Source organism: Protopterus annectens, chromosome 3.part0 (genome assembly GCF_019279795.1).
Source record: "Protopterus annectens isolate FY-2018-M chromosome 3.part0, PAN1.0, whole genome shotgun sequence".
Taxonomy (NCBI): domain Eukaryota; kingdom Metazoa; phylum Chordata; order Ceratodontiformes; family Protopteridae; genus Protopterus; species Protopterus annectens.
The window spans coordinates 432,136,166-432,162,449 of record NC_056731.1 but is presented as its reverse complement, the minus strand read 5'-3'; the positions used below and the strand labels follow the sequence as shown (position 1 = coordinate 432,162,449).

The 26,284-nt window shown below is 41.0% G+C and overlaps 1 protein-coding gene across 2 annotated transcripts in view; it reads right to left on the bottom strand.

Annotated features, from left to right (window-relative positions):
* SEMA5A (semaphorin 5A) overlaps positions 1-26,284 on the bottom strand; it is a 2,688,572-nt gene that overhangs the window by 180,137 nt on the left and 2,482,151 nt on the right. The window lies entirely within an intron of this gene.

Sequence of the window (26,284 nt, the reverse complement as noted above, 5' to 3'; positions counted from 1 at the left end):
CGATAGTTAGTCCCATTAATGTGTACCTCTTTCCCTGGGAGAATATATTTACATTGTGGGCACATCCCACATTTTGCCATGCCCATTTTGGTCGTTGTAGATTTATTTGTTGATTTTTCAACTAAGTTTTTTAAGTTGACCCCCCTCCTGTACACAAATTTTGGCTTAACACCTAATGCTTTAGCCAGAAGTATATCTTCCAAAATAATATTCCATTTTTTGTTAATGATACTTCTTATAATGTTGAAATCAATACAATAAGTGAAAATAAAGTTGATTTGAGGTGTCACCTCAGTTGATGGTTTTAATGAGTTATGCATGCTACCCCCTCCTAAAAGTGGCTTAAAATAGCCCCCTTCTCTTTTATGCAAAACCTCCTTCATCACTTCATTGATTAATGCCTTTGGGTATCCTCTCGTAATGAACTTTACACTCAAACTTTCACATTCATTAACAAAATCCTGTTGATCAGATGTCATTCTTGCTGCCCTCACGAATTGTCCCTTCACAACACTTCTCTTTTGATGGAATGGATGTCCACTTGAGAAGTGGAGAAGGGAATTTGAGTGGGTAGGCTTTCTATAAATTTCAGATTTAAATCTACTGTTAGAAGTGTCCTTACTTAATTTGACATCCAAAAAACTGATTTCATTTTCTCCAATAGTATACGTAAATTGGAGAAAATTTGTCATATTTGAAATGCTTTCTATAAACTGGGGGATCAATACTGATGACCCTTTCCAAAAAAAGAACATGTCATCCTGGTATCTGTTATACCAGGTGACATTTTCTTGATAAAGCACATTTTGAAATAAATATTTATGCTCCCAGTATGCGAGGACGCTGTTTGCAAAACTGCATCCGCAAGGGGACCCCATGGCTATGCCAGTTTTTTGTAAGTAAAATTGTCCCTTGAATGTTAAAAAATTGTTTAATAACACAATCTCAAGTAATGTTTCAACCAAGTTCATTTGATCATTGGAGGCCTTTTTACTCAACATAAATTCCCTTGTCCATTCAATCCCCAACTGTTGTGGGATAACTGTGTACAAGTCTTTAATGTCTACCACTAAAAATATGAGTTCCGAGTTGTACACCATTTTATCTATATGCTGTAAAACCCCCCAAGAGTCCTTACAAATTTGGGGCTCACTTTTTAATAATGGTTTTAGAATGCTATCCACCAGTTTGGCACATGCGTACGTAATTGAACCCCTTCCATCCACAATGGGTCTGAAAGGGGGATTAACCAGGTTTTTATGGATTTTAGGTGTGCCAAACATGGTGGGGATCTTGGGTGCTGGCATGTCTAGATACTGTAACATGTCGGAATCTATAGTCCCTTGAATAAAAAGATCCTCCAAAATACCTTAAATCTTTTTATAGGCTGTGTGTATCTCATTGAGACTAGATTTCGAATAAGTGTCAGATTCAAGATGTTCTAATAACTTTTCATCATAAAAATATTCATCCATAAAAACTAATCCCCCTCCTTTATCCGGTGACATGACCCTTATGTTACATTCATTGAGAAGAGAAATAAAGGCTAACTCTTCTTTAGAAATGTTAACTTTGGTGGTTTTAGGAATGCTATGGCAAGAGAGCAAAGTCCTTAAATCAATCTCACAAACGTTCTCAAAAATGTTTAAAGAACTATGTAATGGGGGATTAAAAACGCTAGAAACTTTGCGAGTATTCAAAAGGGAAGGCATATTACCAAATCTAAATGCCAAGTTCAATTTACGAACATATAATTTCAAATCTACAATTGTGTTCACTACATTACATTTTCTGTCTGGAACAAATGTAAGGCCTTTTGAAAAAAAGTCAGTAAGGTTTTGTTCAATTGTAATGACAGTATAGTTGTAGATTTTGAAATCCCCTTGTTGGCTGGTAAGAACGGTGGGACCAGTTTCATCAATGTTCTCTATCTCCTCCGTTGGTTCCCCTTCTTCCTTCTCTGCGATCTCCCCCTGTAATTGGATGTGGAATTGTTGTTGCTGCTCGTGCCAGGAGACGAGACATCTCCCCTCCTGTGAAAACCCTGATTGTTGTCATTCACATTATGTCCCCCCTCACTTTGATTGTGGTTACTAAAACCACCATTGTTATTGTTAACGTGAGTGCCTTGGTTCCTGATACGCTCACTCCTCCTAATGGGTTGCGAATCAACATTGTCAGAAGCCTGCTGGATTTCATGTGGTGTAGAATCAGTGTTGGAATTCACACTTGCATCACCCAACCTAGACTGACCTAAAGGGGGAGGGGGGTACGCCCTTTTATTATTGTAATCTTTAATGTCTCTGTCAATTTTGCGTTTCTTGTTAATCACTAATTTACTAATAGATGCTTCAATACTTGACAGGATTCTGGTATAATCATACCTATATCTAATAAAATCAGAGTGACTTTGTAGGAATGATTCCAATTCAGTTAATTCCTCCAACAGTGTGTCCAATTCCACATTATAATAATTAATAAGAGAACTCAAGAATTCTGTGCCTTGCTTATCAAACAAGACTAGTAACTCTTGGTGAAACACTGAATTGTTTATCAAGCCTGCAGGATAACGCCATTGGCGTAACCCTTTAGGAACGATCTTTAAACTAATACATTCTTGGAGGTATGAGACCTCCAGCTGCAGTTTCCTACAGCGATAAAGTTTACTATCAAACATATTGAGTTTGTCCAAAAATGAAGAAGAAGAACTTGGACTCACCAAAATGTCTTGGTTATTCCCATCACCATTATTAATGTTGCTATGTGTGCCCATAAAGAAGTCTTTCTTGGCGAGAAAGCTAGCAACTGTAGGTATTAACGCTGGTTCACTTGTCGCATTTGAAACGACATTAACATTGGGTCTAAAACTGTTCATTGTCGTGTCTCTGATACTGTTAAAATTATGATTAATTAAATTACCAGTTACTTGCGTATCGTTCACATTATTATCTCTAACCCGCTGTGCTGGCTGAATAGATCCTGTTAGCGTGTTGTTAAGCGTAGCGCTAACACTGCCCCCAGGCACAACCGGCTGTGCGAAAGAACAGTTCCTAGTAACGCATTCATTAACTTGTTGCGTGAGGTTATCCACTTTGGTCAAAAGCATATTGACCAACGCTGTTAGGTCCATTGGAGAGCTATTACTCCCACTAGAACTGTCACTAGGATTGTCCTCGATGTTGTGGGAAACGTTCCCGTTACGCTGAGTATTAGAGTTAGAGTTGTTGGAAGTGTCTTCATCCTCTTGAGAGAACATTGGTTGTGACTCGGTCCTATGATGCCCATTCTTCTGCCCGCTAGCTATATTTCCACTCGACATGACAAACTGGAGAAAAAACGAATACGATACCAAACTATCACTGTACACAAAAACAGCAGAAAATGCCACAGCAGAAGATACAGAGCACGGACTTTATTGTAAGCGCTTTCGGTCGAAGTGATACCTCAACCTTCTTCAGACATAAACAATTAAAACAACCACACGACCTTGCTTAAATACACAATACTTAATTAAAAAATCAATCACTTAATTAATCCAATAGTTATTATAACTTCTTAAAGCTGCAAGAGAATTTACAACATTAACTAGTGGATTTAACTTATTTTGTATAAAAAAATTATATATATATATATATATATATATATATATATATATATATATATATATATATATATATGTATATGTAATATTATAAATACATAAATACATTTGCCCAACATGGGAAGAAGCTGCTGTAGTGTTAGCATCTTGAATTTGGGTACTTGCAAGTAGGTGTTTAGACTTGAAAGGTCCAGAATGGGTCTCCATGCATTGTCGTTTCTGGGGACTAGAAAGAGCCTTGAGTAAAATCCTTGGCCTCGCTCCTTTGTAAGTACCAGTTGAATGGCTCTCATGTCCATGAGAGCTGCAATTTGTTTTTGTGCCTCTGTCCATTGATTTTGTGGCAGGTTTGGCATTCCTTTTATCCTTGGCAAGGTGTGGAAATGGAATCTGTATCCTTGTGAGATAATGTCTAGGACCCATTTGTCCTTTGTGATGATGCACCAGTTATCTGTAAAAAGTGCTAATTTTCCTCCCAAGGGAGCTGCCAAGAGAGTTTTGCTTGGCAGTTTGAAGGTTAAGTCATTGTGTTTGTCTTCTAGTAGTTTGAGGACTGTCTTATCCTCCCTTCTGTGTTGCAGTGCCCCATTGGCGAGGTTTGTAAGGGATTTGTGCTTGACCTCTGTCCCTTGGGCGTCTGTATTTACCCCTCTGTGGTCTGTCAGAAGCTGGAAAGAACCAATTTTTTGTTGGCCAATTTCTGCTGATGCGAGGGGGTTGTACCTGTAAGAAATCTTTGACTGTCTGTATAGACTTTGCCTTATCCTCCATTTTCTTTAAAACCTCTTCTGCTTTAACACCAAATAAGACATCCTGCTGTAAAGGTGCATCTAGTAATTTTGCTTTAACATGATCTGGCAGAGTCTGTTCCTTTAACCAAGCATGCCTACGTATGACAGACCCAGTAACAGCTGCTCTACAGGAAGCTTCCAAAGAATCAAATCCACATTGTAAAGTATGTTTGCCCACTTGTTCAGCTGCATGCAACAGATCCTGCATTTCCTTCAATTCAGACTGTTGAGAGTGTGTGCTCATATTTTGTTTTAATTGAGACATTAGGAATTGCTGATATTTCAGCATGTGAAATTGACAATGTAATGCTCTCATAGCTAGAGTAGCTGAGGTGTAAATTTTCTTCCCCCACCTATCTAGTGCTCTGGAGTCCCTTTCAGAGGGTACAGGGTTTTTTGCCATAGAGGCCTTAGCCCCTTTGGGACCCTGGGAGATTGTTTCTGGGTCAGCATCAGGGCTTTTGTAAAGGAATCTGCGTAATTCAGGCACTCTATAATATCTGTCTGGTTTGGCTGGAGCAGGAGGCAGAGAATCTGGATTTAGACTAGATTCTAAGTAAACATCATCCACAATGTCTAAAACTGGAGGGATAGCAAGTGGTCTGTGCTGGGGAAGTAAAAGAAACTCTCGGACCCTTTTCTTTGAGTCGGAGTAGTCCTGACCTTCCCAGTGGAAATGTTCCCTCATGGTATGTAAGGTTTCCCCAAAAGAATAGTCTTCAGGGGGAGATGCTGAGGGAATGGAATCTTCAGCATCAGAATCTTCATAAGGGAGAAAGGACTAATCCTATTCCTCAGAGGAATCTGAGGAAATAGAAACTTGATCAGAGGAAGCATAATCCTCCTCTTGTCTTGGCCTTTTGTCTGGGGGGGTTGGGAACCCCTGATCATAGTGATCAAATCTTCAGCCATCTTAAGCATCTGTTTCTTAGGCATAGGGCCTTGAACTGGAGACTGATGTACAGCCTTTTTAGGTTTTAAAGGAGTCTTAAGCTTAGCATAAGATTTTATGGTGAGAGTAGTCGGTCTAAAGACACCTTCTGAAACTGAAGGTGTTTCCACAGCACCGGCTTCTCCTTCTGCAATGGTGTCGGTAGGGGCTAAAGAAAATAGCTGTGTCGGCCTAGTACTCTCTGCTAGAGAATCCGATGCGGTCTGGGGTTCCAATTCTGCGGTCGTCAGGGGCTGCGTAGGTGCCTCACTGAAAACCGGAGAACCGGCGACCGGCCCAACAGAGGCCTTGGAGTTTGGTTTGGATCTAGGCTGCCTGTCTTTATCTTTGCATTTTTTATGCACGCCGGTAGTCGGTTGCTCCGATGGCATAGTATAATTAAATTTCCTACCGAAGTAGTGTTGAGCGAAATCAAAGCGTTGCTTTATGGTTCGCTTATTGAACCTAGCACAAAACTGACAACCAGTGACGTCGTGGTCTGGGCCTAGGCAAGGTATGCAATAAGAATGAAAGTCCTTATGAGGTATTTGCTTCCCACAAGAAATATAATTGTTAACTTTTTCTGACATCGGACTGAGGCAAGAAAAGGTTCCCCAACAGGGTACTTAGCTTTGAAGACTTCGGACTGAAACTTGATTCGTAAATCTCAGGTGTCGGCCGACCGGCACTTGCGAACTGCTTCTGCTTTGGGCACCGCGTGGCAAGAAAGACTGAAGAAAATGGCGTCGGATGCCTCTTATATACCTCTGGCGCACTGACGTCAGGGAAGAAGCGACAGCAACCTATGCCAGACCAAGATTTTGGAATTCGGGCTGACTGCGGGAACGCCAGACGGCAGGATAACCAAAGTGTGATGACTGCAGCAGGGTAACACGATGAACATCAATGGAACAGCAATCACTATAGCAACCAATACTAACTTCTGCAGAAGAAGAAGCAAGAAGACTAGTATGGTGCTTGAAGAGAAGACAAATGCAATTAATAATCAACAAATTACCCTCCTCTCACTACATAAAATGAGAAATAAGGGCATGCAAAGAAATATCAGAGAAATGCATAACATGGAAACCCAGAGTGTGCTAGTAGAATTATCAGTCAATCAGCTTATTCAAAAAACAAAAATTTTAAGTATAGTTTAAATATGCTACCAATGCTGATAAGCCGTTCTGCACTAAAGAAGGAGGTAATTGTTTGTATCCACTTCCCTCCAATGGGTGTCTTTTGAATTTGCAAAATTTCCAGTGGGTGTGATGCATGCCTTTAAATAAAAATGAAGTTATCACCTCACATTTCAAAAAAAAAATGTTCTCTAGGGTCATAAGTGCTACTAGAAACTGCACATAGCAAGTGATTCAGCACAAAGTAATATTTGCACTTGTTACATTCATTCATTTCTAGGACTGAAATGTTACAAGGCACAAAAAACAAAGTATTCATTTTTAATGTATAAATAGCTTACAGTTTCACACTAATCATTCATGCAACACACATACTGCCATCAGCACTGTTTTTCATACAGCAGTGAACTTTTAGATGAGCCTCTGAATCATTTTGTTGTTGAAATTTTAGAGACACGTGAAGATTGTTACAATGCAAATAAATAGTATAGAAATAATATTCAATATCTCTTTACCTGCACTATATCAAAGTCAGACAACAATACAGTTGTGCCTGCTATCATGTATGCTGTAAGACAACATGTTCTAATAGCTTGTATGTAGTAAGGTTTGGGAATTATTAATGCAGCTATGAACAAGCAATATCTGATACCTAGAGGCATCAGTAGGATAACTACAGCAATGTATGGAAGCGTCACCAGCTTGTAATGAGATATTGTGCAAATACAAAGGCAGGACTCTTGGAAATCACTGATCCTGGGAACTATCGACCTATTAGCCTGACGAACCTGGTCTGCAAGGCCATGGAACGTATCATCATGGAACTCATAAACAAAGACATTGGTAACCTCCAAACTCTGGATCCCACCCACTTCGGGTTTGTGAAAGGCAGATCATGCCTCCTGAACCTGATCGACTTCTTTGAGGCAGTCACCAAAGTCGTAGATGAGGGTAAGGTGGTTCACACAGCCTGTCTTGACCTCGCCAAGGCTTTCAACACAATCCCCCATTCCGGAATTATAGCTAAACTCACTAAACTAGGTATAAATCCCTACGTCACAAGATGGGTTGCCATCTGGCTCACTGACAGAACCCACACTGTAAAAGTTGCAGACTCCAAATCTGACCTCAAGGCAGTGACAAGTGGAGTGCCACAGGGTTCCGTCCTGGGACCTCTCCTGTTTGGTATCTACTTCTCTGAAGTACAGGCTAACACAGAAGGCCTCTGGCTGATGAAGTCTGCAGATGACTGCAAACTAGGAGCCATAGTCAAGTCCCCAAATGATGTTGACATCCTACAGAAGGGCCTCACTGAGACAGATGCCTGGTGTCAGAGCCATGGCCTCAAGCTCAATGTCAAAACATGCAGTGTCATCCACTTTGGTAAAAACTCTGTACCCATGAACTACCACATAGGCAGCAATCTAAATTAACAGCGAATGCGTGATAAGAGACCTTGGGACTCAGGTGGACAGTAGTCACTCCTTTGATAGTCACATCGCCACAGTAGTCAGGAAGTCCTTGTATGTGGCACACCTCATCATAAAAGGGTTCTCATCCAGGAAAAAAGAGGTCATTGTTCCCTTCTACTCGTCACTCATTAGACTCATTATAGAGTACAATGCCCCTTTTGGAATGTACCTCACAAGACATCTGCAGCAGCTGGAAAGGCCACAGAAGTACCTCACAAAGAGGATTACTGGCCTCAAACAAATGCCCTACCCTGACCACCTCAAAAACTCCAGCTTTACTCCGTAGCATATCGCCTACTCTGAGGTGATCTCTGCCTAACATATAAAGCTATGTCAAACCCAGAGCTGCTGGACATGCTACACCTAAAGAAATCTCAATCCCTCCAAGCTACAAGCTCTAGGGACCTAAACCTTGTCACCACAATAAACAGGACATGCTGGAGGGATAGATTCCTGTCCCAGAGACTTCCTATACTCTGGAACAAGCTACCCATCTATGTCAAGCAAAGTTCTTCATTAGCACTCTTCAAGAAAAATCTTGATGAGTGGATGGGAAATAGGAAATACACCCCTGGGAAATAGGAAATACACCCCAGGGATCACTTCTGTGTCTCTGCTGGACAGTGGCACAGGAAAATAACTTTCTTGGGTGGCATTAGCTATGGTACCTTGCTGGCTAGGCTTACGTAGGCCCTTGGGCCGATAGCCTAGTACCTACCTATGAACCTAAAAGAATGAAGCCGTGCTGATCTCACAATGTGTAAATATATCCTGAAGTAAGAACAGCATAAACAACACTTAGAAAAACTAAAACAAAACCATATGTTTACTTAGCACAACTCTCAACGTCTTTGCTTAATAATTCTTGATAAAGCCAAAAGTAATGGAGGTAAAAGCCTAGAATCAATGACAATTTTTAAATATAACTCAAATTCATTCTTAAATGTCAGTAAAACATAAGGCTTTACATCAATATGGATTTTTTTGCACAGTAAAAATTATGAAACTCTAGTAACTGGCATTACTAACTGTAATCTCAGGAATTTACTAGAAATCTAAAAATGTTATGAGGTAACTAGACTAGTCTTACTACATGTACACAAGGATGTACACGTCTTTAATTACTTTCTTTTTTGCAGTTAAATTTTCTGAGTTTAAATCTAAAACTGTCTGACATATTATTATGTTGCAGATTTTTTTTTCTTACAGCCTGTCATTACAGTTTTTTCCCCTGTGCTAAACATGTACTTGGATTCTGAAGATTGGTGTACAATTTGAAAAATCCTGTATGCATCTTCAGCAGTGGTGGCAATACTGTTACCATGGCTATGAGACAGAGAGAGATAGAGAGATCAAGAGATCTTAACAGAGTCTGAATAATGTGGAAATGCTATCTCTTGTAATAATGTGAACAAAAGTTTTGGTAATACAATTACTGTGAATATCCACTAAAAAAAATTGAATTGCCACATCATGATGGCATATAGAGGTTAAGATCTGTGCCTCAAATTTCCAGGGTTTAGTCCTGAGCTCCATCTACTGTCTCCACAGAGTCTGTGTGCTCTCTCAATGCAGTTTTGGGTTACTGTTAGTAGTGTTTTCCTTACACCTCCTTAAAAAGCAAATGCCCAGGGTTGCTCTGAATTATGAGAACACAAAGCAAAATCTGTGCCAAAAACTCAGAACCAAAAGCAACCACTCAGAAAAGATGCTGTTCCCAGGAATCATACACAGCAAGCTGAATGCTTTCACCAGTAAAATATAGTCAGTAACTCAGATGAAATTTGTGCTTTTCATTTAATAGGTAGTTAAGTGCTTTCATCCATGAGACGTCTTCAGTTGTTTCAGATTGTGTATGATTCCCGAGGACAGCATCTTTTCTGTGTGGTTGCTTTAGAGTTACTCTGAATTAAACATATGTGACTAATTCATCCTTAGCCTTGTGACCTGGGTTATGGGTGAAGTTTGAGAAAAAAATAGTGACATACCCCTATCATTCATGGTACATGTGGACATCCTTTTTGAAAAGCAGGGCCACTCTAGCCTTACTAATGCTGGAACATCTTCTGACATCTTCCTCTTAGCTTTTCTTATAAAGAATTATATTACTAAATCAAGCCAATAAATTCCAAAATAAAATATGGTCACATATTTTCAGATGCAGCACCCTGCACCAAGTACAATTTCCCTTAAGAGTACACAGGGAATGCATACTCCAGTCCTAGGTCTGGACTTTCTCTCCACACCCCAAATAAGACTCCCCACTGACCACTACAGAGCTAAGTCACCTCACAGCAAGACGGTCTCCAGTTTGATTCTTGGCTGAGATGCCTTCTGTGCAGAATCAGCATGTCCTCTCTGTGTTCGCGTGGATTTCCTCTGGGTACTTCGGTTTTCCTCCCATATGTCAAAGTCGTATCTGGAGCATTTCTCCCAAGGCCTCCACTGAAAATAGGCTCTGTCCTAGTCAGAGTTTCCTGGTCAACAAATGTAAAATAAATAAATGCATAAATAAATTTATGCCCCCAAGCATATTATCGCCACTGAGCTTGTTAGGAGTTTATTAGTACCATGAAGACAATTTAGAGTTATTTAGGTTTAACACTTGATAAAGCAACGCAGTAGTCAGTGCAAGTGAAAAATGTATGAAAGCCTGCATTTAAGTGGTAAATGAAGACTAAATTATGCAAGCAACAAAAACTCTCTTGTCAAACTGTAATAAATGCAAAAGCTTTTGCGCACTAAAATTCCTTATCTTATCACAGAAAACCTTAGCACAAAGTGGTCTGACATCAGTTAGATTAAAATGTCCTTGGTAAAGCTGCATGAAGCTTTGCAACATTATTCTGCTCAATTTGACCTTCGCAGTTGCCCGTTACAAAGAGCAGTATGCTGAGCCAATATTACACAGTTTCAGGATGGGGTGAACTTTTTAATGTACATCTGACATCTTGTACACAGCAGGTGTGCAAAGACTACAGATCTCACACTCCATTTAATGTCTACACCTTTAGGCAATCCTAAATGAAGAAAGCAAAGAAGCAAAAACAGAAACTAATATAAAGCAGAAACTGTCATTCTGTAATACAGTTGAACTACGTACAATACCGATGCTGAGACTGCGCAGTGTGACATAATTTATCATTACAGAAAAACAGTTTTTTTAGAAGACAAATTTTGTCTGAAGAACTTCAGCAAGATCAGTTTATACTTAAATGAAAACTTATTTATTTAACATTCGTTAACCAGGGAGAAACGCTCCAAATGCATGTCTTTGTAACATGGGAGGAAACCAGAGCAAGCCCATACAACCGTAGGGAGGACATGCAGACTCCAAACAGAAGGCACCCCAGCCAAGAATCAAACCAGAAATCATTTTGCTGGGAAGTGACAATGCTACCGCTGTGCCACTGCACCATCCAAACGTGAAGTAATAACATGCAGCAAAGGGTTTTGAAAAAAAAAAAGAAACAGTTCCTGCCAAAACACAATAAAAGAAAGTTTTGACACAGAGGATAAGGTAGTGACTTAGTGAGGTGAAAATGCCATAAGATAACAGAAACGCACTACAGCAAAGTTTCAGACAGATAGCATTTAACTTAAGTTATGCTAAGCATGCCATCACACACTCATTAGATTTTCATTTATAAAGCCAGCAAACCAGGTTATGAAATGGACATGAGATGGTGGGCAGCCCATTTACTGGGTTTTAAGGTGTTTGATTAGAAAGGGAAGTCAGATCTCCCACTAGAAAATGTAAGGCTGCAAGAGTCTGACAGGAGAACAAGAAGCAAGCATGTGGTAATCTGTGAGATCCCTGCCTTTTAAAACAATTGAAAACATACAGCATTAGAGGGGAGCTGTTTTCTTAAAGGTGCCAAAGTAGAGAGGGGACAGAAAGGCTAGGAAAGGCGGACATTAAGCTCCACACTGCTTGTGATAGTCACTTGTTAATATGGTAGGCATGCTGCCATGATGACAGCATGTTGTATTTTATCTACCCCAGTACTACTTCAGCAAAAACAGGATACAGCAAAGGAAAACTGTCCAGAATGAGTCTGATGACTCTCCACAGGATTAGTTGCTATACTGGAGTGTCTGATGACTCTCCACCGGATTACTACACTGGAGTGTCTGATGACTCTCCACTGGATTACTACACTGGAGTGTCTTATGACTCTCCACTGGATTGCTACACTGGAGTGTCTGATGACTCTCCACAGGATTACTACACGGGAGTGTCTGATGACTCTCCACTGGATTACTACACTGGAGTGTCTGATGACTCTCTACAGGATTATTACACTGGAGTGTCTGATGACTCTCCACTGGATTACTACATTGGAGTGTCTGATAACTCTCCACAGGATTACTACACTGGAGTGTCTGATGACTCTCCACTGGATTACTACACTGGAGTGTCTGATGACTCTCCACAGGATTACTACACTGGAGTGTCTGATAACTCTCCACAGGATTACTTGCTACACTGGAGTGTCTGCTGACTCTCCACAGGATTACTTGCTACACTGGAGTGTCTGATGACTCTCCACTGGATTTTTACACTAGAGTGTCTGATGACTCTCCACTGGATTACTTGCTATACTGGAGTGACTGATGACTCTCCACTGGATTATTACACTAGAGTGATGACTCTCCACAGGATTACTTTATACACTGGAGTGTCTGATGACTTTCCACAGGATTACTTGACACACTGGAGTATAGTCAATGACTTAAGAGAAATTGTGTGCTGTGCCAGAGATAAAATAACATTCTGTGTCTGAAATGATCATAACAAGGCTTATAAAAGCCTGGACAGAAATGTGATTCTAGTTACAGAAGCTTTGGAACATATGGGTAAAAGTTATACAGACTTGTTTAAGAAAGGGTGTCAGAGGGACAAGGTTGTTTAACTGCTTTGTAATGCATTTTCAGGGGTGCCACAGGAAGAAAAGCTCCAGGAGTAATCTTTTTAATTTTAATCTAATATTTTTATTTATTTATTTATTTATTTTTACAAAAGCAGAAATGCATGTATAATACATGTACAGTTCACCTACATATATCAGAAATGCTGACAGATTCAGAAATGGTTAAAAACTGGAAAGTAAATTATAGCACAATAGAAACCCAGGAAAAAGTAGCCCTATATGACAATTCTACAGGGAAATGCACATTGTTATTGCAAACAGAACTGCAGAGACATTCTGAAAATATTCCAAAAAAACTTCTGAAACAGTTACAGTAATAACATTAAACACAGCCTTGAATATAAAGTAAAGAAATTAAATATGATAATATAACTGAGGAGGTAAAATAACCATAGCTAGTTAAATTACATGAATTAGAAGGCTGTTTCACTAACATTACAAAAATAAGGTGTTTAACAGTAATATAAAGGCTGAGAGGACAAGGACTATCTCTCACATTTAGCTCCTGGAAGATGGTCTTATAGTAACCAAAACAGCATAACATACTAACCAACTGTAGTTCTGTTTTCTTCATATTTAATGATTTCAGGCTTCACTAATTTTATTTTATTTATTTATTTATTTTACATTTGTTGACCGGGATAGTCCAACTGAGTACATGTCCATTTTCAGCGGAGGCCCGGGGAGAAAAGCTCCAAGGTCAGCAATTTAGATTAAAAAATACAGTAATTACAATAGTTAACATATCTAAGCAAGCAGTTAAGTTTAAGATACAATATTTACACAGGTTACATTCATAGGTAAATTATAGAATGTTCCAGGGTTAAAGAAAATCCTGAGAGTAGGTCAACATTAAGTAACACGTCAGCTAGAAATACTGTTATTACCTCATACAGTAAGTTACAGATGCAATATATACAGTGGTTACATACCTAAACACATTTAGAGTTAAACAAAGTAAAGGTCAGGATAGTGCCATCGTTAAGCTAAAAAAATTGCTGTTTTTGTCTCATTGTCAAGGAGAGTTAGTCAGGTTTGCTGCACTGACATAGCCAGTTTAGTGCCAGATGTTGCTTGAGTCTAGTCTTGAATTGACTCAGGGAGTTGAACAAAATAATTTCTGATGGGACAGAGTTCCAGGATCTGCCTACAGAGTTTGCGAAGAGAGAGCCACCGGCGGAGTTATTAGTTTTGATAGTCTGGACTAGTAATTTATTAGAGGATCGAAGAGGTCGAGGATTGTGATAGGGGTGATAATATTTATTTATTTTATTTTTATTTATTTATTTATTTAAATTTGTTGACCAGGAGTGTCCGACTGGACGTAGGTCCATTTTCAGTGGAGGCCCGGGGAGAAAAGCTCCACAGTTAAAATAAACAGACAGTATATACATTGGATTACATAGTGAATAACAATTTACATAGCAATTACTTATATGTTTAAGAGCAGGAGTGTTATCTGGACTGTAAAGGATTTTATGGGCAGTAATCATGAGGTTGTACTTGATCAAGCTGGGTAATTCTAGACACCCAAGCTGGTTTAGGTGAATACAATGATGAGTCCAATAAGGCAAGCCAGTGGCAAATCTGGCAATATGGTTATAGCAGATAGAGAGTTTGTTAAGGACAGATTTGTTTAGATTGGAGAGTATCAGGGATGCATACAGAAGAGTTGAAAGTAGGTGAGAGCGAGCTATGGCACATCTAGCAGGAGGGGTTAAGAAGGCTTTTATCCTGTAAAGTGAACCTAATTTTTTATTGATGGTCTTAATGGACTGATTAACATGTAAGTCGAATTTAAGATTAGTATCAATGATAACACCTAACAGTTTTGTAGAGGAGTCTGGGGAGATTATTGTGCCATTTTTGGATTTAATGGTAGAAGTGAATTCAGTAGACCTGTGTGTTGGTGAGAAAAGCAACAGTTTTTTTTTTGGGGGGGGGATTTAGGATTAGACAACAACCAGAAAGCCAGTTTTCAATTCTGTTAAAGGTGGTTTGTGTAGCTGACCACAGTTCGATGGAGATGTGGCTGAGCAAATCAGGGTGGAGTCATCAGCATACTGGACACAGCTGACTTTAGGGATAGCAGAGAAGAGGTCGTCAATGAAGATGGAGAATAGAAGGGGCCCTAGTATAAATCCCTGGGGTACACCTAGTGGGTTGGGTAGGAGTTTAGAAAGTTTGTTTTGCCAAAGGACAGCCTGCGGCCTATCATTCAGATAAGACTGGAACCGCTGAATGACTGTAGTATCTAGGCAGAAAGTTTTCAGGGTGTGGATTAGTAACTGATGATTCATCATATCAAATGCCTTGGAGAGATCCAAGAAGAGGGCAGAGGATATGTTATTGTTATTGCGATTATGGTTTATGGTACTGGAGAAGGCTAGAAGGGCTGAAGTAGTGCTGTGGTGAGGTCAGAAGCCAGGCTGGGAATCTGCCATGAGGTTATTCTGAGTTAGGTGATGCATCAGTTGGCTATGGACACATTTTTCCATAACTTTTGCTAGTGAGGATTGTATTGCTGTTGGCCTATAATTGGATAACTCAGTAGACCTACCTCCTTTGTGAAGTGGGATTACATAGGATATTTTCCAAATAGAAGGGATTTTGGCCTCTGCTGTTGTTTGATTGATTAGTATCGAGATGGGGTAGGCAATGGCATCGGCTGCTATTTGTAGATACTCAGCAGGGAGTTGGTCAGTGGAGAGTGTAGTTGGTATTAGTTTTTTAATCAAGGTACGGGTGAGTGAGGTGGCAACTGGTTGGAATTTAAATGTAGGTTGGTTTCTGGGGTGTTACTTTCATAGCAAGGGGGCTGGAGGATAATTGGCTTGCTAGGGCTTGAATAGTCTCAGTAAAGAAATGGTTAAAACTGTCAGATACTTCCTCAGGAGGTTTATTAATGGAGGCTGCAGGGACTGGGGTGGAAGTTTGTCCAGGATGTAATAATTTGTTTATACCTGCCCAGAATTTCTGAGGCTTATTATGATTTATTTCCTGTAGATTATAGTAGTAATTTGTTTTTGTCTAGTAGAATGGATTTTTAGTGACATTCCTCAGTTGCCTATATTTGATGTGGTTTTGGGGGTCTTTAGTAGTTTGCCATAATGCCCACGCCTTATTTCTAAGGGTGATATTAATTTAGACTCTTTGGATAGCTATGGTGCAGTTCTTGCCTTAGTTCTTGTTGAGTGAATGGGTGCATGAGAATCACGGATTTCTAGGAATTTGTTGTTAAAGTACCCGATGGCTTCATCTAAGGAGAGGTGTCTTAAAATTGACCATTTACATGAGTTTAGCTCTTGCTGAAATTTGGTGGGGTTAAAGTATTTTTTGTTTCTTACCATTCTAAGTAAAGGTTGGTGGGGGTTGATGGCTTTGTGCTTAATAATATAGGTGAGCAGGTGATCGCTTAGGTCATCAGGGAGGGTCCCAGAGGTGCACAATTGGGGATGGCTATTTATAAGTATCCAATCAAGTATGCTTTCTTTTTGGTTCGGTTTTCCTATCCTGGTAGGGGTTGTGGTGATTTGTGTGAATGCATGCAGGTTAACATGGGTGGTTGGGAAGTCTGAGGAACAGGTATTCCAGCCTATGTTAAGGTCTCCAAGTAGTATGGTTTCTTGGGGGTAGTGACATGTTAGCCAGTGAAGGGTATACATTATTACCTGGGGGAATGTACAAACAGATGATATAAATACATTTATTTTTATTAATTTGTAGTTTGGTGGCAGGAATTTCTGAGTTGTTAATTTGAGGTGGCTGTATAGCTTCAATGGTGACACTCAATGCAGATTTATATAGAACAGCTACCCCACCCCCTTTCCTGGAAGCACGATCCAGCCTGTATATGTTATACCCAGGTGGTAGCACTTCATTGTCTGTAATACTGGGTTTTAACCAGGTTTCAGAAAAACAGAGAATCTCAGGGGAGTGGACAGCTAGGAGTGCATGGAGTTCATGTACCTTGTTGTTAATACTTCTAATGTTAAGGTGACAGGCCAGGAGAGAGTTGGTTGGCCTATCAATTATAGGTTTATAACTTAGATTGCAATTAGGGGGGTGGGTTTGGCTGAGGTGGATGAGCCAGGGTTGGGGTGGATGTCACCACCAAGCGTTAGGTTAGATTTAAACCTGGTGATGAGTTTCAAGAGTTTATTTATGAGTTTGTAATAGTGTTTCAATCTAGTACTAATGTTTCTGGGATTGGCAAGTTGATAGTGTGAACAAGATGCAGGGCAGGGCACTGTATTATAAGATAGGTGAAAGGTGGACGGGCTTACAGCTGGGGTCTTAGTATGGCCTTTTGGGTACTGATATCCAGTGAGAAACTGGTTTTCATACACGGTAAGTAGATAAGGGGCCAGCAAAATGGAAAGTAAAGAGGGGTATAACATTATGAGAGATGGAGTGTGTCAATTAAAGGACCTGCATTGTTAGAATGGTACAACACCAGAAGATGGGATGGTTAAATATAGAGGTGATAAGGTGTGGGTGGAGATATTAGGTCAAGGTTCTAATAGCAGGGGGTGTGGCTATGTAACTATAAATGTAGTGGATACTGGGGACAGCTGGGAATTGGGGCAGGGTGGGGCGCGGAGCAAGCCCGAGCGGAGCGGGGCTAACACTAACTTCAAGTGTTTTCTAAGGCTTCCTGGAGCCGTAGGTAGGTATTTAAAGTCTTAGTTTAATTTCTGCATTTTTAAACTGTGTTTTAACTACTTTTAGGCTATTTGCTAGGTTTAGAATATGAGTTTTTGAATATAATTTTCAGGGTTTTAGGGTGGGAAACAGTAGTGGTAGGGTGGTATTCAGGGTTTATTTTAAGGTTAGAAAATACTGTTGTAAAATGCTAGAGTGTAAAGTAACTTTAATCAGAACAAAGAGTAAGCCAAATTATTATGGGGGTCAGACTGTAGATGCTTGAGACCCAGGTCAGCAGTGTACAATTAAAAAGGATTACAGTTTTAAGGTATTAACCTTGGCAATTTGTAGAGGTATGTTTTCTTACTTGTTTGCCTTCTACTTCTAACATTAATTCTTGCATTACTGCGTTTGTAATGCCCACTATCTATTTCCAGTATAATGAAAATATCTAGACTGCACCACTACTCACAACTGATATTTGAAATGTTCATGCTTCACTGTTTTTGCCTACTGGTTTGGGTCATGGCTGAAAGGGGTCCCACGATCAGTCTACCCACCCACCAGGTTAACAAAGTATAAGTTCCAATAGGGATTACACTGGCATCATTGATACAATGATGTTTAACACTGGTCTGCACCTGTTAGCAACAACAAAGAGTTTCCAATAGCACTGGGCTCTGCTATTCTTAAGATAGAGACCTAAGTAAACTTCAAAACCAAATCGCCTATGGAAAAAAAGATATCCCACTTCTTTCTTAGCAAAACAAATTGCGTGACCTGTAGTAGAAAGTTTCAACATTATTGAAAACAAGAACACCTGATCAATTCCTCCCTTCAAAAAAATCTGACTCACGTTTGGGGATCACAATGGAATAACACCTAGCCACACTCTCTTCCTACATGCTTCCATCTTATACTTGCTCTCCCCAGCCACTCATTTCATTAATCACCCTGGAAGGGCAATACAACCTCAGACCATTAAATGCTGCACCCTCAAGAGGCTTCCTCCCCATACAGTGTGCATTTCAGACTCCATCTACTATGTACCCAGAATACCCCATCACTTATCTTTAACCAATACCCAAACTGTAGGGTTTATTCCTTCTTCCCCTTAGATTCCTCCCTCTCTTAAACCATTCTTGCCATTTAGGCTACTATTTCCAGCTCTCTCTTTCTCTCTCTGTCCCATATACTGTAAATCTTCTCCTAACCATCAGAAGATATATGCCTGAATCTGCTCTCTTAACTGATCCTCCCCACTCAGCATATTTCCTTCACTTTAGAGTCTCTCCATTCATTCACACTGCTGCCAAATGAAAGCCTATGATTTTGAGAGCATATCTGCTATGAGTTTTCATAATCAGAGATCATAAGTAAGAATATTAATTTCTAGTGCTTTGCATGCAAGCCTGGCACCCTTTCCTTTCCTTGGTGAATAATGACATGGACTTTAGCACTTCAGCTTTCTGCCTATAATTCATGATCCCCATCCTTACTTAGCTTGGTGAGACCTGCATTCCCTTTCCTCTTCCCTCTGAGACATTCCTAAAGAAGACTTTGTTCCACTTCCTGAACCTTCTGTGAATTCCCATTTCACTTCTGGTTTTCTCTATCTCACTTCCTTCACTGCTCTTTTTCTTGCCACCTTGTAAAACGGTTCCTTGAACTGTCTCCCTGTTGGTTTCCACTTGCTAAGTAGTCTCACTTTTACACTAATTCTGACTTACTTCATTGCCAGATCAAAGTGCCTTCTCCTCTTCATGCCTTTCTTAGCTTTCATTACACCTCTGACAATGCTTTACGGAGTATTAGCGCTTTCAGTTTTCCTCCAGTCCCCCAGTTACTTTTTACCCCTTTTCTTCTTCTTCATAGCTTGCCCCATGCAGTTTAGGACCACTGTCCTTCTCACTGGCTTTCTGCTCTTCCACAACCCAAAATTAGACAATGCTCACACCACCCATTTTACAATGAGAAACAAAAGCACATTACAAAACTCTAAGAAAATGCAACTGACCACATAACTTCACCTCCTCTACCCTTCTTCCCTCTACATAGCTTGCTCTGGCTCTGCTTTACAATGTGATTCTTTCAGTGTGCCAGGTCTGATATTAGTCACTCAGTCTATCATGTCATGTAACTATTGCATTTATACCCTCAAGCCAGCTCAGATATTCACTTTGTATGTAATATATGTATATACTGTATTTTGTCTTTCAATCTGTAAGTAATGTCCTGTATTTATTGTGTTTTCCCCAGGCTGAGACTGAAATGGGTCCAATGGGATCAGTGCTCTACCCCAGTTCACAAATTCAAAATAAATAATAAAATATAAATGTCACTATCACGGCTGGATATGGGTGCCTTCAATATAATATGCTTCAAGTCTTTTGTCTTGGTTAGAACAACATTTAGATATTTGATATTTCTGTTTCATCCACCTAGTAGCTGATTCCCTTTTGGTTCAAGACCTCATTTGGTTTCCTTGCCTTTCCCTACTGAGTGTTTTGGATCTCCTAGACTGTCTCTACTAGATTCATATTCCCTTCAGTATGATTCTCTTCTTCTGGCTCCATTCTTTAGTACATTTGTGCAGTCATTCATTCACTGCACAGGACATACTAGGGGGAATACATGACTATCTCCACCATCATCATCCTTCTTCCTCTGCTTCAGTTGCAAGGGCAGAATACTTATTTTTGGATTTGCCTCTTACCCTTCCCCATCTTACTGAGTACTTCCCTTCCATCTCCCTCAGCTCACATTTGATATGTTCTCTTGCAAAGATCTTCACCACGTTTCTCTTCTACCGTTCTTTTCTCTGAAATTAAAACCTAGCACCCACATCCCTCATCACTTTTCCACATTTACTCTTGTCTGCATTATGTCATCACTATCAACATTACTGTCCTGCATTACTGTTTGCAGCTCCCTCATTTTTCCTCATTGTATAGTGCCACTATTCATTTCCTGTCCAAGTCCTTGTTTCATTGCTTTTAAGTTTATTAAGTTTGCCTTTTAAATGCATTTAACATACTCTCCATTCTCCAAATACCCTGTAATATTTCCCAATCTGCAGTATGAGGTGATGAGTGTTTCCATCCCATCCATTTTGCAGTCCATGGGTCCATAGCCATCTCTACCATGTTTGAGAAGAAGCACTTTCACAGATCCAGAGAGCTGCTGTTGCTTGCTGTCTAACCCCCCCCCCCCATATCCCCTTTTGTCTTTCCTGTGCAGGATGATCCTGTTACATCTCTCTGGCATGTTCCGATGAACCCATAAGTTGTCCTACCCCATTTCTGCTAGTCTTTGGTGAGACGACCACCATCTCTACTTGTCTTTGATCATACCCTTTCAGCTACATTTCACATACACACCTCTGTGATGGCTTTTTGCTGGACTTCTAGCATCCTGATGTCCTTCATCTACAGTCTCCAGAATTTCATGCAGTTTTTATGGTGTGACATGACTAGGACCTGGAAAAGGACAGCATTACTTCTTTGCTTCTGGAGTCAATGACTATATAGTAAAAGAAGTTCTAAACGTGTATATACACCTTGTCAGGCATTCACAGAAGCCAAATATCACTAACTTTGGCACAAAAATATATATTTGATCCGGAAAACAAAAAGATGTGCATGAAGAAGTTGCCCTTGTTCTTTTACTCTCTCCTTCTCAATCTAGCCAAAATATGGCAGCCATAGGCCGGGGACTGAGTATTTTATTAGATCCAAATTACTCTTACAGGTGAAAAGTTAAAACATTCACATCATTTAATAGCACTGGGTCTATGGATTATTTCTTTATCCGTAACAAATAATAGATGATTTTCCTTAAGGTTTCATGAAATGTATTGTTATAAAAATAGCTACATAAAAAATAACAATGCCAACGGTCACTTATATTGCCTAAAGACACTTATGAGATAGTATAGTACATCTAAAGCTGTTTTTATTGTTTTTTAGCTAAATCCTGCTGAGCATTCCTTGAGGCAGGAATGCAGCCTGCTGCTGTCAATTTTCTGTGATACAGACATGTAATTGTACAAATACAGATTTTTGTAAAACTGCTTTGCTTTAAGAGTTTCGGAGCAGAAAGTCAGTAGCTGGCTTTCAACAACCTCTAAAGATAATTAACTTGCTTGTACTTCTAGCAAAAAAGAAGTTATGTACTCACCATAACGTTCCATGTTTGTAGTCCATCTCGCCCTTCATTCTTACATATGGGTTCGGAGCTGATCCTCGGCTCCAACTCGGCCCATTACAAAGCACAAAGTCTTCTAGTTGGCTCACGGCTAGGTAGGTATCCCATAGTGCACCAGTACAGTCCCCAGATCTTGTTTGTTGCTAAAATATAGAAAGACAGAGCTAAGCTATCCAGAAAGAACAACAATAATGAAAGGTCTCCACCTTATTATGGAAAATTTATCCTGTCTCCAGATCCTGCCAGGACGGGGATAGGAGGGTGGGTTCGTAAGAATGAAGGGCGAGCTGGACTACAAACATGGAACATTATGGTGAGTACATAACTTCTTTATGTTCTGTAGCCCTATCTCACCTTCATTCTTACATATGGGACAGCATCCTTAGCACCTTATTCTTGGGTGGCTCACGGAAAAATACTCCTGAGTACCGTGGAACCAAAGGAGGCTCTACCCCTAGAGGTCAGGTCCAATTTGTAATGAGTAATAAAGGTATGAGGGGTAGCCCAGGTTACTGCTGCACAAATATTATCAATTGGAACTCTGGCTTGGAAGGCTGCAGATGTAGACTGGGATCGTGTAGAATGGGCCTTAATCTTGCACGGTAAAGGCTTTCCATTGGAAGAATAAATGAAGGAAATACAGCTCGAAATCCAATTCGAAAGGGTCACTTTGGAGACTGGAAGACCTAGTCTGGAATCGGAGAATGATACAATTTGTCTGACTTCCTGAGTTCCTTAGTCCTGTGAAGATAGAACCATAATTGTCCGTGAACATCCAACTGATGAAATTTGTATTCTGCTGCATTGGAATGATTAGGGAAAAACACTGGCAGCTCTATAGTTTGGTTCAAGTTATTATGAGAGAAACTTTAGGGATAAAGGTTGGATTTGTGCGAAGAGAGACTTTGTGAAAAATCAAATAAGGGGGTTTGATAGACAGTGCTTGTAACTCTGATACTCATCTAGCAGATGTGATGGCTACTAGAAACAAAGTCTTCCAAGACAGAAACTTCAGTGGACATGAATGAGCAGGTTCAAAGGGTGGAGATTTTATTTTGGATAGAACAAAGTATAGATACCGGTTCTTGAAAATGAGGTCTCAGCAAAGTAGCACCTTTAAGGAAAGTTTTACACACTCTGTGTGACATCAAGTTAAACTCATGTTGACCCAAATGAAAATTAGACATCATTGCCAGCTGAACCCTAATTGTGGCAGCAGCAGATCTCTGGTGTAAAAGTTCAGACAAAAATTCTAAAAACCACTGGGATGGATGTGGTGTAAGGGTCAACATTCCTTTCTTCAGCCCAGACAGAACACCTTCTCCATTTGCTAGTGTATAACTTTCTAATGGAAGGTTTATGTGAAGATGTGAGAATGTGGGTCACAGCAGATAAAAGATCATGAAGCCTGACTAGGGATGGAATTGGAGCAGCCACGCTATCAAGTTGAGAGTGTGGAGGCTGGGGTGAAAAGAGCCTATGTGTCAAGAGGTCTGGCACTGGGTCCAGAGTCCATGGGTTGTCTAGTAGATGAGGCCCGAGAAAGGGGAACCAAATCTGATGAGGCCAGTAAGGAGTGATGAGAATCAATTTTCTTCCCAACAGTTTCTCTTTCTGAATCACCTTGGATATGAGAAGAAAGGGGGGGAAGGCATAAAGGAGACCCAGAGGCCAATCATGAGCAAGTGCGTCTCTCGGTGACTCCCCCGGGGGGGATTAGGGAAAAGTAGCTGCTGCATTTGGAGTTGATCAGACTGGCAAAAAGATAGTAGCAAGGCCATCCCCATTTGCGGAAAATCTGTTCCGCTATTTCCTGCTTCAGAGACCACTCATGAGGCATCAAGATTGCCCCACTGAGTTTGTCACCTATCACGTTGGTTGTCCCTGGGATGTATGTTGCCACTAGAAAGCGCTGGGACAATATCACCCACTTCCAAACACGAATAGCCTCCCGATAAAGGGGGTAAGATCTGGTCCCACCTTGCTTGCTGAGATACCATACCACAGACATGTTGTCTGATTGGATTGCTATTGTCCCAAGAGGAAGAGAGTCGTGAAGTGCTTGCAATGCTAGAAGCACCACCCTCATTTCTAGGACGCTGATATGCAGGTGAGCCTTGTGATCTTGCCATGTGCCTTGGACAGTCCTGCCTAGATAATGCCCCCCCCATCTGTGAGGCATCCATGGTCACAGTAGCAATGGGTTGGTGAGGAAGGAATGAAGTGCCTGTCGTTAGTTGGTCTGGTAGGATCCACCAGTGGAGGTTCTTTTTGCAAGACTCTGTTAAGATGATGTGGTGGGATAGAGGCAGTTGCTGAAAGGACCACTGGGACGATAGAAGCCACTGAAGAATTTGCATATGTAATCTAGCCAGAGGGACTAGCATTATAGTGGAGGCCATGGTCCCTAAGAGTTTCAGCACTGTCTTTGCCTTGACCTTTTGAAGAGGAAGTAAATGGAGAACTTGTTGTAAGAGGTTCTGTGCCCATTCTGCAGGAAGATGAGCTAACATGGCGACTGTGTCTGTTTCTGCGCCAATAAAAGTCACAAGTTGAGAGGGTGATAAGGCAGAGTTCTCCCAGTTTATAGTAATCCCCAACTGGGCACAAAGTTGGATCGTGGAGTCTCTGGTTTGAAGGAGTAGATGCCTGGTGGGGGCGGTCAAGAGCCAGTTGTCCAGGTATGGAAACACTTGGATCTCTAGACGTCTCAGGTGAGCTGTCACTACTGCCATACATTTGGTGAACACCCTGGGGGCTGTGGTGAGACCAAAGGGCAGAGCACGAAACTGGTAGTGACTGGCTCCTAGCCGGAAGCGTAAGTGGCTCTTCAATGCTCCGTCCATTTTTATATGGCAGTACGCATCTTGGAGGTCTATTGAGCACATCCAAGTGTCTTTCCCTAACAGAGGGAGTATAGACAGCAGTGTCATCATCTGGAACTTGTCCTTCTTTATGGATTTGTTTAGTTTGCTGAGGTCCAAGATGGGCCTCCAGTCCCCTGTATGCTTTGGCACTAAAAAGAATCTGGAGTAAGTTCCGAATTCTACCTGGTCTGTGGGGAGTTTGGATGACTCTGTTTGCAAGCAACTTTTACATCTATACAGTTGATTGATCCCTGTGATTGGGTGGAACATCCGGGATCTTCTTGGGTATGTGAGGTGGCAGAGAAAAGGGTATGGAGTAACCTCTGGTGATAATTCTTTGTACCCATTTGTCTCAGGTGATGCTTAGCCAGGCTTCTGGATACAAAGAAATGTGATCTCTGACTGGCTCCAGAGAAGCACAGCCGGGCCCCACATCAGGAGCGTTGATAGGGAAGACCTCAAAATGAATCATGGCCTCCCTGGTTTTGCAGGCTGCCCCTGCCTCTAGGGTGACATCTACCATTTGCTGCACCCTGTGCATCTGGGAAAAATCTCTGGTACTTCTTGAACCACATTTTACCACCTCTCTGACCCTTGGGATATGGTCTAGAAGGGACGGCAAAACATACTCCCATGGCAGACAGAGTTTTCCCTTCTTGCTCGCACCTGGTAAGTGTGTCTTTTACCTTAGGTCCAAACAACGAAGAGTTGGAAAAGGTAGATTTGAATAGCTCCACAAAATTACACAAGCACATCCAGGAGTGTCTCCTAAGGGAAACTCCTGAACCAGCTGCCCTGCTCGCTCCATCGGCTGCATAAGAAATCAGCCTCATGGAGGAGTTAACAATGGAGTTTAAGGTGGACAACTGAGCAGACACATTATCTGGGACTCCTTCAGTAGATGCACCTTGTAGAGTATCTCCCAACTCCTTAAGGAGATCTCTTTGAAGCCACGTAAAATATGTTAGATAGTTCAGCAATCTGAGTGTGAATGTCACTGATGAAAAGATATGCTTCCTGTATCTATCCATCGTTCGAAACTCCTTGTTCGGCAGATGGACAGATGAAGAAGTCTCTGCTAGTTCCTTCTTAGTGGCCACTGCCATCACCATGGCATCTACAGGCACACCCTTGGATAAGAATTCCTTCTCTTTGGGAGCAGACAGAAATTTATTGGGTCCCTGGGAACTGGCTCCATGGCATCAGGAGTCTCCCACACCTTCCGACTAACAAGGTCTAAAAGTTCATCAAAAGGTGGAAACATCCAAGAGGCTGAAGGTTGAGACCCGAAAGCCTTCAGGTACACCGACTCCTCATCAGAAGGGGTAACAGTGGGCCAGCCGTCCTTCTGCTTAAGGATCTCCAAGATGTCTACAAAGGAGACATCATCAAAGAACGACTTGGGGAACCCTTCTGACTCCTTGAGGTCAGTGTCAGACTCATCCTGGGAGTCTACATGCTTCCTCTTGCATGTCTTGTTCCGAGGGGGCTCCTCAGAAGGATATTCTGGGGAGGTCTCTGAAGACTGGGGGCCACCAACCAGGGGATCCTGAGACTGCAGGTCTCTGCTGTTGAGAGAGAGAGAAGGTGTTGAGACAGAGGTCGGTGCCCAAGGGGGAAGAGTGTCGGTACCCTTGATTGGAGCTGATGAGCGGGACAGCACACAAATCATCATCTTGAAGGCAGACCTCTCCGG